Source organism: Pleurodeles waltl, chromosome 3_1, assembly GCF_031143425.1.
Source record: "Pleurodeles waltl isolate 20211129_DDA chromosome 3_1, aPleWal1.hap1.20221129, whole genome shotgun sequence".
NCBI classification, from domain to species: Eukaryota; Metazoa; Chordata; class Amphibia; order Caudata; family Salamandridae; genus Pleurodeles; species Pleurodeles waltl.
In genome coordinates, this window is record NC_090440.1 from 1900604840 (window position 1) to 1900619238 (window position 14399).

The following is a 14399-nucleotide window of genomic DNA, read 5'->3' on the forward strand; positions in this document are numbered from 1 at the left end:
TGAATGTGAGCGAACTTCTTTTTTAGGGTCGAGCCTGCGTTGCATGCGCTTGCGCATGCGTATCGCTAGCGAGACACTTTAGGAATTAGAAAAGGGCTCGGAGCCTCGTTCACGTCACGTCAGAGTCTTTCATTGGTTCGTGGGCTTGCCTGTTAGAATCTGCTTTCTTTCTTCATTAGTGGAAGGCACGCATACGTCATGCCTTTTCCGGTGGTTAGCCCTCCTCGAGCGCAGCGACCAAGTACAGAAAACATGTGAGGCTCGCTGTTTCCCATCAGGTTTGTGGACTACTGTTTCTCTATTTTTGCAGCGCGATCTCGCTTGGCAGAAGTCGAGCGCTTTGCATAATATCGACCCTGTTACACAGTTAATTGCACTTTTGCCGGTTACGTACATAATTGCACTTTTGCCAATAGATTTCATTACGAGTGAACTGTAGCAGCGCTGTCTTTTTCTTTCAACGTGGCAAGAAAATCCGGTTGGGAGTTTACAACTGGTAATAGCTGTAACTTGGACAAATGCGAGACCCTAGTGCATTGCAAATGCTTGTTCCTTTTGTGTGTCTCTTGACGCTGATGCTGATAGCGGCCATGGCGCTGTGAATTGGCTCGCTTATGTGAAACTGTTTTATACAGTATTTCATTTTCAATTTATGTGGCAAGAAAAGTCCGGTTAGGGGTTTACAATGCTAATAGCTCTAACTCTAGCAAATGCGTGACCCATTGCATTGCAAATGCTTGTTTTCGTATTGCACTTACGGTTTTGACACTGTAAAAAGATTTTGTTTCTGTACAACTTTTTTAGAGAAATATAGGGGCAAATTAATGAAAAGTGGTGCTGCACTTGGTGCAGCACCACTTTTCTTGCACCCTTTAACGCCCCACTAGCGCCACCATGTGTGTGCTGTATTTAAAATACGGCCCACCATAGCAGTAGTTAGGGAACAAGCATCATAATTTCTTACACTAGTTTGGCGCTTTGCAGGACTAGCGTCAAAAATGTTGACGCTAATCCTGCAAAGCACCCAGAGGCCCATTGAAACCAACAGGAGCCTTCTTTTGACTCCTGCTCTGAGCAGGTGTTAAAAATCCGGGAAAAAATGACGCAAATAAATCTTTTAGATTTCTTTGTGCACCCCCTTGCATACATTATATCTGGCACAGGCATAATATGGCGCTAGGGGTTACAAAGCCACTTTGTAAATATGGTGCACCGTTTTTGGACTTCCAACACCACATTAGCATAAAAAATTACGCCATTGTGGCGTTGGAATGGCATTAGGCCCTCTTAAATCTGGAATGTACTGTTTTATTGTTGGACATATACAGTGGCTAGTTTTTAAATTTGTGTATTTTGTTCAAGCACCACCGTGCACTTGTTACCAGGGGCATGCGTCCTAAAAAAAAAGACGTGGGGGGTAACCTAGTTAGGCAGTATGCAAGTGAGATCAAGGCACATGAAATCACAGTGCAACATCACGCCGCATGAAATTGCAGTGGCATCATACCCATGATATCACAGGAAGCGACATCACAAGAAATGACATCATATCTTAAAACCTCTCACATGTGTTTAGCAGGTCTATTATGAGTACATTTGAGCGTATTATATTATTTAACAAATTTGATTTTGTGTTAGAATTGTGTCCAAAAAGTGACGCAACACAGACACAAAGGGCCTGATTCATAGTTTTTTAGCGCCGCATTCGCATCATTTTTTGAAGCAAAAGCGGTGCAAACGTACAAAATATAATGGCATTTTGTAAGTTTGCGCCATTTTTGGTTAAAAAAATGACACAAATGCGGCGCTAGAAAAGTATAAATCAGGCCCAAAATCTGGGCTTCAACTAATATATATTTTTTTTTTAACTCTGCCACAAATAAACAGACAACAAGGAGAAATGTGACTGTAAATCTGTTCTGTTCAATTGGTTGCAAAGTCTGCATTTTAAAATATTTTATGGGGTTAAGGCACCTGCTGCAGAGATGTTTGTGTGTGCAGTAAATCTCAGGGAATATTATTAATGGGAAAATATTTCTGGAGGTTAACATTTGCTGCAAAGATCAGTGTTTTATCTAGTCCCAGTTTTGCTGGGTAAGTGGGTCACTGCTTTCAGTACAGATATACCCTTGTTACTTGCAGTTCATAAATTGTAATTCTTCTAAAATAGCACAGTGAGCTATGAAGGGCATGCGACTCCTACACCTGTGACCCCCAATGTCTTATGTAACACACCCAGTACATTGATTTACACACTGATATGATTTAGTGTTAATGTGTGCATTTGATGTAAAGCACTCTGACACCCTGTATTGGGATGTGTAGAGCTACAAAACAAACAAAACAAAATAGTGGTATTTAAATTGCTATTTACGCAACTACAGAGACAAACCAACACATCTGACACCTTCACAGTGTATGCATGTCCCTTATATACAGAGGCTGAACAAAGTTAAAAGCATGGCTCTTTTAAGTATTTGTGATGTAATAACAAGCTCTGTGCCTTTGTTTCCCACCAATTGCATTTGCATTTCGGTGTGAGGCTTCAAATAGCTCTCAGTCAGGATACTACAACAAAAGGAGGCCTGATGGCCCATTACATTAGGCATTTGTTATGGGACTAGCTGGAATCTGATAACCTTACTGCCTGGACACTGCTGCTGAGAAGGAAAGCAGACAAAGTGCAGACGCTTCTGAAAATGCCCAGTGCCTGAAAATGACAGCAGTATGAATTCAGCAATTATCAGTGAGGCCTAACTCCTTGGCAGATCCATCCCAGGAAGAGAGGAGAAGCAGTCTACCCGCTTGTACCCCTCCTTTGTGCCTTGCTTGTTATAAATAATTATATGCTTTGCAACTTGGAGGAATAAAGATTCTACTGCAAAAGTATTTCAACCTTGTGGAATCATCCCTCTGCTGGTGAAATATGAATGATTATTTGTTTTGTTCCGAATTCATTTAATTACTTACTAGTAATCTTCATTATCTTTAGTCTGTAATGTTCTTGCCATAGTCAGTAATACTGAGGTGTGTCCCACCTCATGACATGAACAAATTCAGGCAGAAGGAAGACTACCAGTAGGTGATTAGAGCATAAATCCTTACATTTTTGAATGCTAGTCCCAGTCATTAATATTGAGAATTACCAAACCTTTTGCTGACTGTATAATTAATCAAAGTTCAACATGAAATGCAAACACAAATTGTAGAACCATATTAATGTTATATTCTATAGGAATGATAGATTTCATGGAATACCAATCTTGTAAATTCTTCCAATATCTGGACTAAGCCTTGAGAGTGGCGGGGCATCTGGATTGCTGGATGGAGGCTCACAAAGGATCTGAAATACCATTGTTTAGCAGCTTCCACACCAACAGAGATAGAGTTTAAAGAGGAAGAGACCCCAATAGACAGAATCAGAGGTAGACCAAGAGCAATTCTGCAAGGTGGCATAAAAGACGCTGATAGCAGTAGAGGAAACCATGATCTCTGTGGCCAGTATAGAACTACCAAAACCACTTCTCCTGCTCCTCTTTGAATTTTTAGAAGCAAGGAGTGAATAAAAGAACAGGCATAAAGAAAAAAGGGGGGCAAGGAATACATAGGGTACCCACTGCCCAAGCAAACTGAATGGAAAATCAAGCACAAAATGCCTTGAGAAGAGTTTTGTGATGATAGACAAATAGGCCTATCTCTAGATTCCAAAATCTGTGACATATCTCCTAAAAGACAGTGTTGGTAATACACAACTGCTGGAGTGATGATATACATTTCTGGCTTGGAGAGTCTGCCAGTACATTTGCCGTCCTTCTAATGTACTCAGCCCTCAGGGACAGCAGAGTTTGTTCTGCCTAACTTGTTATCCTGATTGCCACTGCATTAGGATATGTAGAGCTCAGTGCTGCTTGCTTGCTGACACATGCCTTGGTGATTTGATTGTCCTGCTCAAAACATGTTCATGAAATTTATGTAACCACAAATACTTTCCAAATGGCCATTAGTTCTATCCTGTGCCATGATTGATTTTGATCCATCATAGACCACTTCCCCTGTTCTGGTAGTCCTGATAGTATTGCTCCTCAACCTAGCAGCTCGCATCCTTAGCAACTACACATGGTCTCAGAAGTGCTAAGAGGAATCCACTCTCAAGCAATTCCTTTTTCGGACAGTCATCCAGGTATGAAAATGCATGGAGACACTGGAGATGTAATCAGGGAATTAATGGTGACACTCCCAAGGCATATTTGATGCCAGAGGACAAGACCTGGAAATGATAGGGTTTTCCGAAGATGGCAAATCTTAAATATTTCTACCTCTACAGGTATGTGGAAGTAAGTTTCCATCAGGTCATGAATGCTCACAGTTGTATTTGAAGAATGATCTTGTAGAGGGTCTTCATCTTGAAGTGGATCTTCCTTATCCACTTGATAGGGATTTCAGGTCAATAGTCATTCTGAATCCTCCTGTCACTTTTGGCACCAGGAATATTCTCAAATAAATTCCCCTGTTTTACTGAGTTCTGCAAACAGAATATAGCTCCTTTTATGATGAGAGCATGAATTTCCGATTTCATAGCTGTCAATTTCAAAAAGTTGTGGTGTTGGTGCAAGAATGGTCCCTGTATATGGTAGAGGAGAAAATAAATCTATCTTATAGCTTCTCTTCACTAACTCAAGAATCCAAGAATCTGAGGTAGACATTTTCCGTTCCAGGAAGAAATGTTTTATCCTTACTCCAAACTGCCTCTCTGGACCACTTACTGCATAATCAAGAGCACTGATAATTTTTCAGCGGAAACTTACTTTTCAGCTCTGTAGAAGTCTTGAAACCTCTGCCTCTCTATTATTTTTGGATTACAGTTAGATGGTCTTGCTGATTGTCATATAAAAGAAGATTTAACTGATTCTGACCCGATGAAACAGCAGAAGTCCTGGACTGACGAAAGGATGAAGAGTGTTTCTTTTCCTTGAACATATAACTTTTGAAGTGTTTGTTCTAGTTTATTTCAAACAACTTGTTTCCTCCAAATGGTAGATGTAGGGCTTTATGTTTTCTGAGCTGAATCAGTATGCCAATCTCTCAAAAATAAGTTTCTCCTTGCTGCTATGATAACTCCATCTAATGGAGCAGATGCTCTAACCACACCAAAGGAGAAATCTGGAAGACGCAAACCAGGATCAATAGGTGTAGACAGGGTTTCTACATGAAGGGACCCCATGTTGCTGTGTATTGTAGAAAGAAATTCAGGTAATATATTTATGTACTTGCCATTCTGCTCATTGAATTGTATGACAGTGTCTTCATCAGATGCAGAAGAGATGTCTATTCTAATTTGTCTTTTGTTTGTCTTTTGTATAAACCCTTGGTTTTAGTTGAGGCTAATGTCTCTCATAATTTTCTTTTAACTTTCTCCTCAAGGTCTTCTTCATTTAAATGCCACCTGGGTCTTTGTCTGAGAGATTGGAGGGAGAGCCACAGGAATCATGGCTAGAGGGCTCAAGATGTCTGGCCTTTTTAAAGTGTTTCTACATATTGTCAAGTTTCAGAAATCCAAGGTCACTGGTAAAAAGAAACCTGGGCTGCATTAAAAAAAAAAGTTCATTTTCTGTTTGTTCAAGAGTTTGCAATGGAATTACTGCCTTTTCCCAAACATTTTTTTTTTAACATTGCCAGTGGACCCCTTCTCTATTGCAAATGCGTTACCACACCATCTTGGGGGTCAGTAACTTTCAATGGTTTATATAACAATAGATGTTAATTCCATATATATACCATTATTGAACATGAGAAAGGTATTCAAGCATGCAGACATTTTTTAGGCACAAGATCGATGAGATATTTGGCACATACTGATATGGTTATTGAGATGATTAGATATTGTCTCACTAATAATATTTTCTTATTTAATGGAGTATAGTATAAACAGATTCTCGGAACTGCTATGGGAACATGCTTTGTCCCTAGTTTTGCTTGTCTGTTCCTAGGATGGTGGGAAGAGGAAATCTTCAAGGACAAGGAGAGGTATCCTGAAACAAAACAAGCCATTTTATGGCTATGATACATTAATGATTTGTTTATCATTTGGAAAAGTACGGAAGAAGAGGCTAAAAGATTTATTGATAATCTTAACAATAACAATCTTAATATTGTCTAAACACACAATATAAGCAAATCATCCATTGAGTTTTTATATACTAATGTAAAGATTAATAATAAAATGATACATACAGAATTGTTTCGGAAGTCCACTGCAGGCAATAGTCTACTTGATGCTTCCAGTGGGCACCCAGATAACTTAAAGTGGAGTATCCCATATGGAGAATTATTGAGGGTTAAGGGAATTAGTAACACTAATGAAGCATTTGAGAATGAGCAAAAAAAACATGATCATGAGGTTCCAGCAAAGGGGTTACCCCAATTGGGTGATTAGGAGGGCCACTGATAAAATTAAAGGGGTAAAGAGAATACAGACCCTATTTGACAATAAACATAAGAGGAAAAAAGATGATACCAATGAGACTAGACTTATTATGACCTACAATGAGGATACAGCACAAATTAGGAAGATTGTTTCAAAGAATTGGAACATCTTGAGGAGTGATCCCCTTATTGGTACTACAATTCAAAGAGGACCACAGATCACCTATAGAAGGGGACATAGTTTACGTGATATTTTGAGATCTAATGATATCACTACGATCCCTCAAATTAGGGAACATAACCTACAGGGATTTTTCCCATGTGGACACTGTAAAGCTTGCTGAAATAGTGTGATGCGGAAAGAGTATTCTACATGTAAACCAGGAGATTTGAGACAGATTAAGCTGTTTCTGACATGTAATATTCCATTCACCATCTATATGTTAGAATGCCCTTGCCATCGGTGGTATATTGGAAGTACCAAATATAGCATAAAACAACCGCATTCTTGAACATATGCGAGCTATTGCACCTAATGATTCACACTGTCCAGTAGCAAGACATCTTCAGGACAAACATAATTCTGATAATTCTTTGCTGTCATACTTTGGTATTGAGCATGTGCCATCCCATCATAGAGTTGGGAATAGAGAATTAATTTTATGGAAAAAGTAATCCAGATATATTCTGGATTTGGGAACTAAGATACCTAAGGGATTGAATACAGGTGAGGAATTAAACACCCACCTATATGAGGGCTAATGGATTACTGATTTTTACAATTAATATATTTTTTTGCCAATGTGATTTTAGATAGTGGAGTAAATTATTGAAGTTTGATATGTCATGTATTGTTTGATACATATAGAAGTTTCTGTGATTGGATGAGTAATTTATTTGTTTAGGATGGTTTAATAAGTTTACTTTATATTTTTATGTTCTTACAAGAAGAAGGGGGGCAAATGGATATTATGTGGATTTCCTTTGTCTTCACCCCTTCTCCTTTATGTCTAACCACACGTTTTGCACATTTTGTCATTTTCTTTATTGTATGTTTAGTAATAGTATTAAAGTTTAATGTGTCATTTATAATAATGAACAGGCTGAGAGTAGTTGATACCACTGCTGAAGGGTATTGGGGATTTCCCATCATTTATTAATAATGCAGTGTGTGCTGGTTATAGGGATAATGTGATCTATTACTATATTTATATTTCTGCACTGGCCAAAGGAGGAATGATCATTTATTTAAATCTTTTCCATATAAGCCTTACCTGTTTTATATATATATATATATATATATATATATATATATATATATATATAACATAGATATTTAAGTGTTTCCTCATTTTCCCTTTATTTAGATTGAATACTATGTATCAATGCATTATTTAAAGATTTTATTTCTATTTCTGTATTCATTTAAACACAATAAGCCACACTGGCATTAACAATTATATTCTACTTCCATTCCCCTTTTTCTGGTCCTGTTTCAATGCAACTGAATACAATTGTATTTAACCATCAATGATTGGATGGGTAATGCACGTGATCAAGGCTGTGGAGGCAGCCGAAACGCATTGTGATTAAAACCCACCATTTTTTCTTTACTTCTCAGAAGTCCTGAGTGTGCGTAGTTTATTGTTTATTTTTTGATTTATATATAAAGGTTAAAGTAACATTATAGTTAGGTGAAATGTTCAATAAAAATGTAACGTTTTCAACTAAAAACAAAAACACAGAAACTCACCAGTTACAGAAATAGTGATCTAGCGATAACTATAATTTGCGCCCCCAACATGTACAGTATTCATCATCTATAACCTAATTACAAATGTAGTAATGACATTATCAATGATGCCATAGAAGATGTAATGAGTGATGTAAGATATGGGGTAATTAGAAGTGCATGGTGAGAGCTTGTCACCAGGCCATGCAGCCAACCGCCTGCAGGCAGCCAACCCCACACTGCGAGGTTAGCTGCAGGGGGTGGCCCGTGGCCAGGTCCTGTGGCTAAATTCCCTATAAAGTCAGCCAACTCCACATTGCATGCGGCCTTCGCCTATGTGCACTGTGGGGATTTGTCCAACTCTACACTGGCACGCCCTTTGGCCTTGCATGGTGTTCAGTTGGCTGCCCCCAAGCAGCCAACCTCACACTGTGCACATCCTTTGGATGTGTGGAGGAGGAGGATGGCCACGGGGCTTGGCCTGCACCAAGCCCTGTGGCCAAACCTCTACCAGGCTGCCATCTCAACGCTGCGCACAGACTTTGGCATGCACAGCATAGGATTGGCCTACATGCCCAGGGGACCCCATTCTCTAGGGCCAAAACATATATATTAAGAAGAGGGGACCTTCTGGGTGAGGTAATACAAAAACTGAATCAGGGACCTGGGCAGCTGGGTTACTTACCTGATATGTACTTGAATTCGCGTTTCTGGTTCTTGCAGCTGTTTTTTCTGTCAGATTGCTGTGGAGTTTCTGGCAAGTCCTGGAAGGATTCGGTCTCCCCCTCTGCTGGCTCCTGCAATATTGTTATTGTCGTGGTTGTTTCTTCTTTGTTCCCCTGTGGGGAACTTTGGATATTTGAACACCATTCTGCCTTAAGATCTTGTAGGCGCTCAGGAATACATTCACAGTTGGAAATTGTACCTTATGGAAGCAAAAGACTGCTAAAAGAAAAAAATTGAAATATGTAATTTTCAAGTATTAAACACTATTGACTATAGTGAATTCTGTATCACAATTGGTGACTGTATTTTTTGCTCCAGTGAGCACAGAGGTATTGCATAGTAACTCAGGGGAAGGGTCTTTCTAGGAAAATGGTATATGGCCTTTAAACTAATTTGGTATTATTGTGCTTGCTTAGGAACACACATTAATATTGTTTCTTCTTTTTGGATCCAGCTTTTTTAGACATCTGTAAAAATGTGAGGTGTTAGGAAAGATGCACATTCTTAATTACTATACAGGGTAAAACACCAATACAAAAAGAGGGTTGTGCACCACAATTAATAATCAATAACAGAGTCACGGATAATAATTGTACATGGTTCCATATTGTAGAACATATAACGACGCAAATTTTCACAGATTTCTTCCAAAAGGTTTATTTGGTCCAAAACACTTGATGCCAGAATAGATTTGTGAAAATCAATGACCCAACAGCCAACGCGTTTCGCCCAATACAATTGGGCTTCTTCAGGGCTGTAAAAATAACATATGACCATAAAGGAAATGATAACAAAACGTCAGTATTCCTAATGTTACAAAGAACAAGTATATACAGCAAAATCAGAAAAATATATACAAAGTGTAAACCAGAAACCACCAGTTGCGTGTAAAAACAAAACGGACTTGAACATGACAAAGATTTTCTGCAAATGAGCCGTAGTTTTGATAATAAGTCAACCACTAAATCGTGAAAGACGAATGAGACCGGCAAGGGAAGGAGAATAATATAGAGAAAAAACAGAAGCAAAAAAAGTGCTCAATAGCAATATACCGTAAATACTGTGATAAAAGAGATGATTAAACTATTAGAACAGTCCCTAAACCAATAAAAAGTGATGAAAAGTGAAAAAAGGTGATAAAGATGTGATATAAAGTATAATAAATAGGGGGAGGTGTGAATAAACGAGAAGAAGCACGAAAAAAGGGAAATGAAAAAGAAATAATAATGAAGGAGCACATACCGAAAAATATTCCGAAGGGAAATCACAAGTCAATTATGTGCAAAATATAGCCATAAACGGGGATTCAATATGCTGAAATTGAAGAAGAAAAGGGAATAGTACATGTATCAGAGTAGTGCAAAACAGTGTGGGCTATCTTCCACAAAATTAAAATTAAAAAGGTAAAGACAACCAAATATGTAAGAAAACGGGGCTGAAAACACGTCTAACCTGAGATGTGCGTGTGTCCACACGCTACAAAGTATAACTGGCCGGATTTGCCGAAAAACGGAAGAGTGACGGGCCCCGTCGCGTAGCCACCCGTCAAAGAGAAGGTAATGTGTCCGAGTTACCAAGCAATTCCGGCAAGAAACGCCGAGCATTAAAAAACGCTGTGTGAAACAAGGAGTGTAAACAAAAAAGAAGGACTGCAACCAAAGGGTGACTGAATACGAGTGATTAGACGGCGGCCATATTGGAATAAACGTGAACCTAAAAAAAGGGAAGAAAAGTGTGGAGAGAAAAAAGGAAAAGAGTAGAGAAAAAAAGTGTACAGGAAGAAGTGAAACGAAAAGAGAGAGAAAATAGTGGACCCACTCAATACTAAGAAAATATAGATGAAAATCAAAATAAAAAATAAATAATAAAAATAAAAATAGAAAATAGAAGAAATATAGAGGTGCCCCAAAGACGTGAATATCATCAAGTAGTAATAATAATATGATAATCCAAATGATGCACAGATGTTAGAAATATAATCTAAATTTTACATCAACTCAGGTCGATAGAAGCACAATGAATATGTGAATACAGAAAATATATTACAAATAAAGATGGCAAAGCATAAGTTAAACAAGCTAGTACAATCACAAAAATTGTAAACAAATTTTTTGATATATTAACTACAAATGAGTATATTGTACAACAAAAACATTATAAATAATGATGACATTCATGATCAGTATTATGTCCCAATTCGACTGTACGCAGGCGACAGATCCATGCCGCTTCTTTTTTACGTAACTGTAATTCTCTGTTACCCCCCCTGGGGTTCGGTGGAATATAGTCAATCCCATGAAATGAAATAACATTGTCATGTTGATGTATAGATGACATGTGTTATGATAATGGATACCTGGTATCATTGTTTCTAATGGCACGTATATGTTCCTGTATTCGATGTTTAAGCAATCTTTTAGTGCTACCCACATAGATTTTGTTACATGTACATTTTAGAATATAAATTACAAATTTGTTATTACAATTGATGAAGTTCTTAATAGTAAAAACCCCTGTGTTGTTGTAACAAAAAGTGCTAGTTTTGTCTAAGCCAAAAATACAAACATTACATTCATGACATGTATAAAAACCTAAAGGTTTGGTGGACAGCCAAGTGGATACATTTGGTGTTGACACATAACTAGGACAAAGAAAATTTCTCAGAGTCTTGCCTCTTCGATAGGTTATTCGAGGTACATCAGGAAGGTACCCTTTGAGTCCATATATATCAGTAAGTAGGTGCCAGTGGCGTTTGAGTATTCTATAGATGCCCTGACTATGGACCGTATATCTAGTTACAAAAGACAAACGTTCATTGCCTAAATTCTTTTTACCTTTGGGTTGTGACACCAGCGTATCCTTTCTAGATGTACTCATGATACGTCGTTCTGCGGTGCAGAGAATCTGGTTATTATAACCTCTATTCATGAATCTTTGTTTAACCAGTCCAATTTGTTCAGAAAATGAATCATCAGTACTACAATTTCTGCGCATACGTATCATCTCACCAAAGGGAATATTATTGATGGTAGAAGGCGGATGTGCACTCGTTGCATGTAGCAAGCTGTTACAAGACGTAGATTTCCTATACAGAACACTCTGTATGGAGTTATTATGAATGAAGAATCTTATGTCCAAGAATTCAATACTATCCTTGCTGTAATGAAGACTAAGTCTAACATTGAAAGGATTATCATTAAGAAAAGCATGATAAAGAATAAGTTGCTCGATAGATCCATTCCAAATCAAGATAATGTCATCAATATACCTCCCCCAAAAGACAATAAATTCAGTCCAGGGGGAGGCATGTCTGCCCCAGGCATGTATTTTTTCAAACCAGCCCATAAAGAGACAGGCATATGAGGGAGCAAATTTGGAACCCATCGCGGTTCCTTGTGTCTGTTGAAACCATTTGGTGTTATGTAAAAAATAATTTTTGGATAAAATTATATCAATCATATCCAAAAGCATTTGATTGTGATCAAAATGGTCAGCAGAACGAGTATTAAGAAATGAAGTGACTGCCAACAAGCCAAAAGGTTTTTGAATACAAGTATACAAACTGTTGACGTCCATTGTGACAAATAAAAGGCCATCGGACCAAGGAAAATCTTCAAATTTATTCAAAATATCCTTACTGTCCTGTATAAATGAAGGAAGATTGCAAACAAACTTTTGTAAAAAAATATCAACAAATTCCGATAATCTCTCTGTCGGAGAGTCAACCCCAGATATAATAGGTCTGCCTGGGGGAAAGTTACCTACTTTATGAATTTTGGGGAGAATATAAATACAAGGATATCTAGGATATTTGACAAATAAATATTTATATTCATGATCAGATAATAGGCCTTGTTCGTGCCATCCACATAGTTTATTATTAATGTATTCAGTCAATTCAAAAATTGGATTGCTGGTAATGCATTTATAACATGTTGTATCAGCTAATTGTCTATCAATTTCATGCATATAGTCACTAGTGTTCATAATAACTACATTACCACCTTTATCAGCCTCACGAATAACAATTGAGCGGTCTGTCCTAAGGTTAGTAAGAGCCTTCCGTTCTCTGATGGTCAAATTGTGTGAGGAGCACCCAAGAATTTATGTAGGTCAGATGATACCTTGTTGGAAAATAGATCAATATTGCTATGTGCAATATTGGGTGTGAATTTAGAATGTGGCCTGAGCCCACTCGTGACATTAAAATCTTCCTTAATTCCTAGATCTGTTATGATATTTTCAATCTCAGTCTCACTACCATTTTGTAGAGACATCAGCAATTGTATATCATGTAAATCAGATATAGATTCAGTCACCGTCTGAGTATTAAAAGTAGTAGTTTCAATAACCGTCGGTTCTTTGTGCAGTAGGAACTCTGTTGGAAGTGCACACTTGATTTTTCTTTATATATTATTGTTCATGTACATTGTGATTAATTGGCAATTGTTAGGGATTGATGCGTCTTCTCTCTGGGCTTACTGCACTCTGTTTTGATTAAGGTACTATACAGGGTATTTCATGGATCAGATAAACTAAACATTGTTTTACTGTAATTTTGATAGACAGCTGACAACCAAGCCTTGAAGGAGTTGCTAGAGACATGAATTAATGCAGTTACCTGGCAGAAGTCCTGGATGATATTTTTGTGTGTTTTTTTCAACTTTACCCTTCCCCTGAGGGTTGTTGTCCTCTGGAGGGTGTGTTTCTGATTCTCTGGTGGTTGCAGAACTCTAGATGGCATAGGGAATCATCTGGAATTTTCATCTTGCTCCAACATCATTGCACAGACAGAAAGTACATGGGTTTTGCTCATAAATTACACCCCCATTCCCCAATCCTTGAAAGCCCTCAGGGGCCCTATCCCCTGAGGCCAAACACAATGAAAAAGGGGAAGAGGGCATACATCCCCCCTCTCCGAGCCTTAATAGGCATTGGCAACACTTTGCAGAGCGCCAAATCCAATAAGAAAGGGGAGGAGGGATCACACAGTAAACTACTCTGCCTTGACTCAAAAACAGTGTTGCCCCTTGGGGTGGTGTTGCCTGGGGCACGAGGGGGCCAAGCACCCCCGTTCCAAATACAGTGTTGCCCCAGGGGGTGGTGGTCCCCAGGGCAGCGGGGGGGGAGCACACGTCTCCCGAAAAATAAATTACATTTTGCCTTGGGTATGGTGGTCCCCGGGGTCCGGGAGGGCTACATTCCCCCCTGCATTTTACTCTTGGGGAGATCCATCCGGGGGGCGACAAAAAGGGGGGGGGGGGGGGGGGCAAAACACGTCTTCCCCATTAATTTTCCATGGGGATTTTGAACAGCGAAAGTGCCCGAAGCACTGGATGGAATTACATCAAATTTGGTAGAAAGTTATCTCTTGGTCCAAAAAGAGGCCTTTGTGGTGTAAATCTGTTCAGTTGTTTTTGAGAATTTAAAGAAAGTTCTAATTTGTATATATAGGGATGCGAAGGATTCGCGAACCCTCTCAATCTTGTGCTGAGATCTGATTGGCTGGCAACACCTC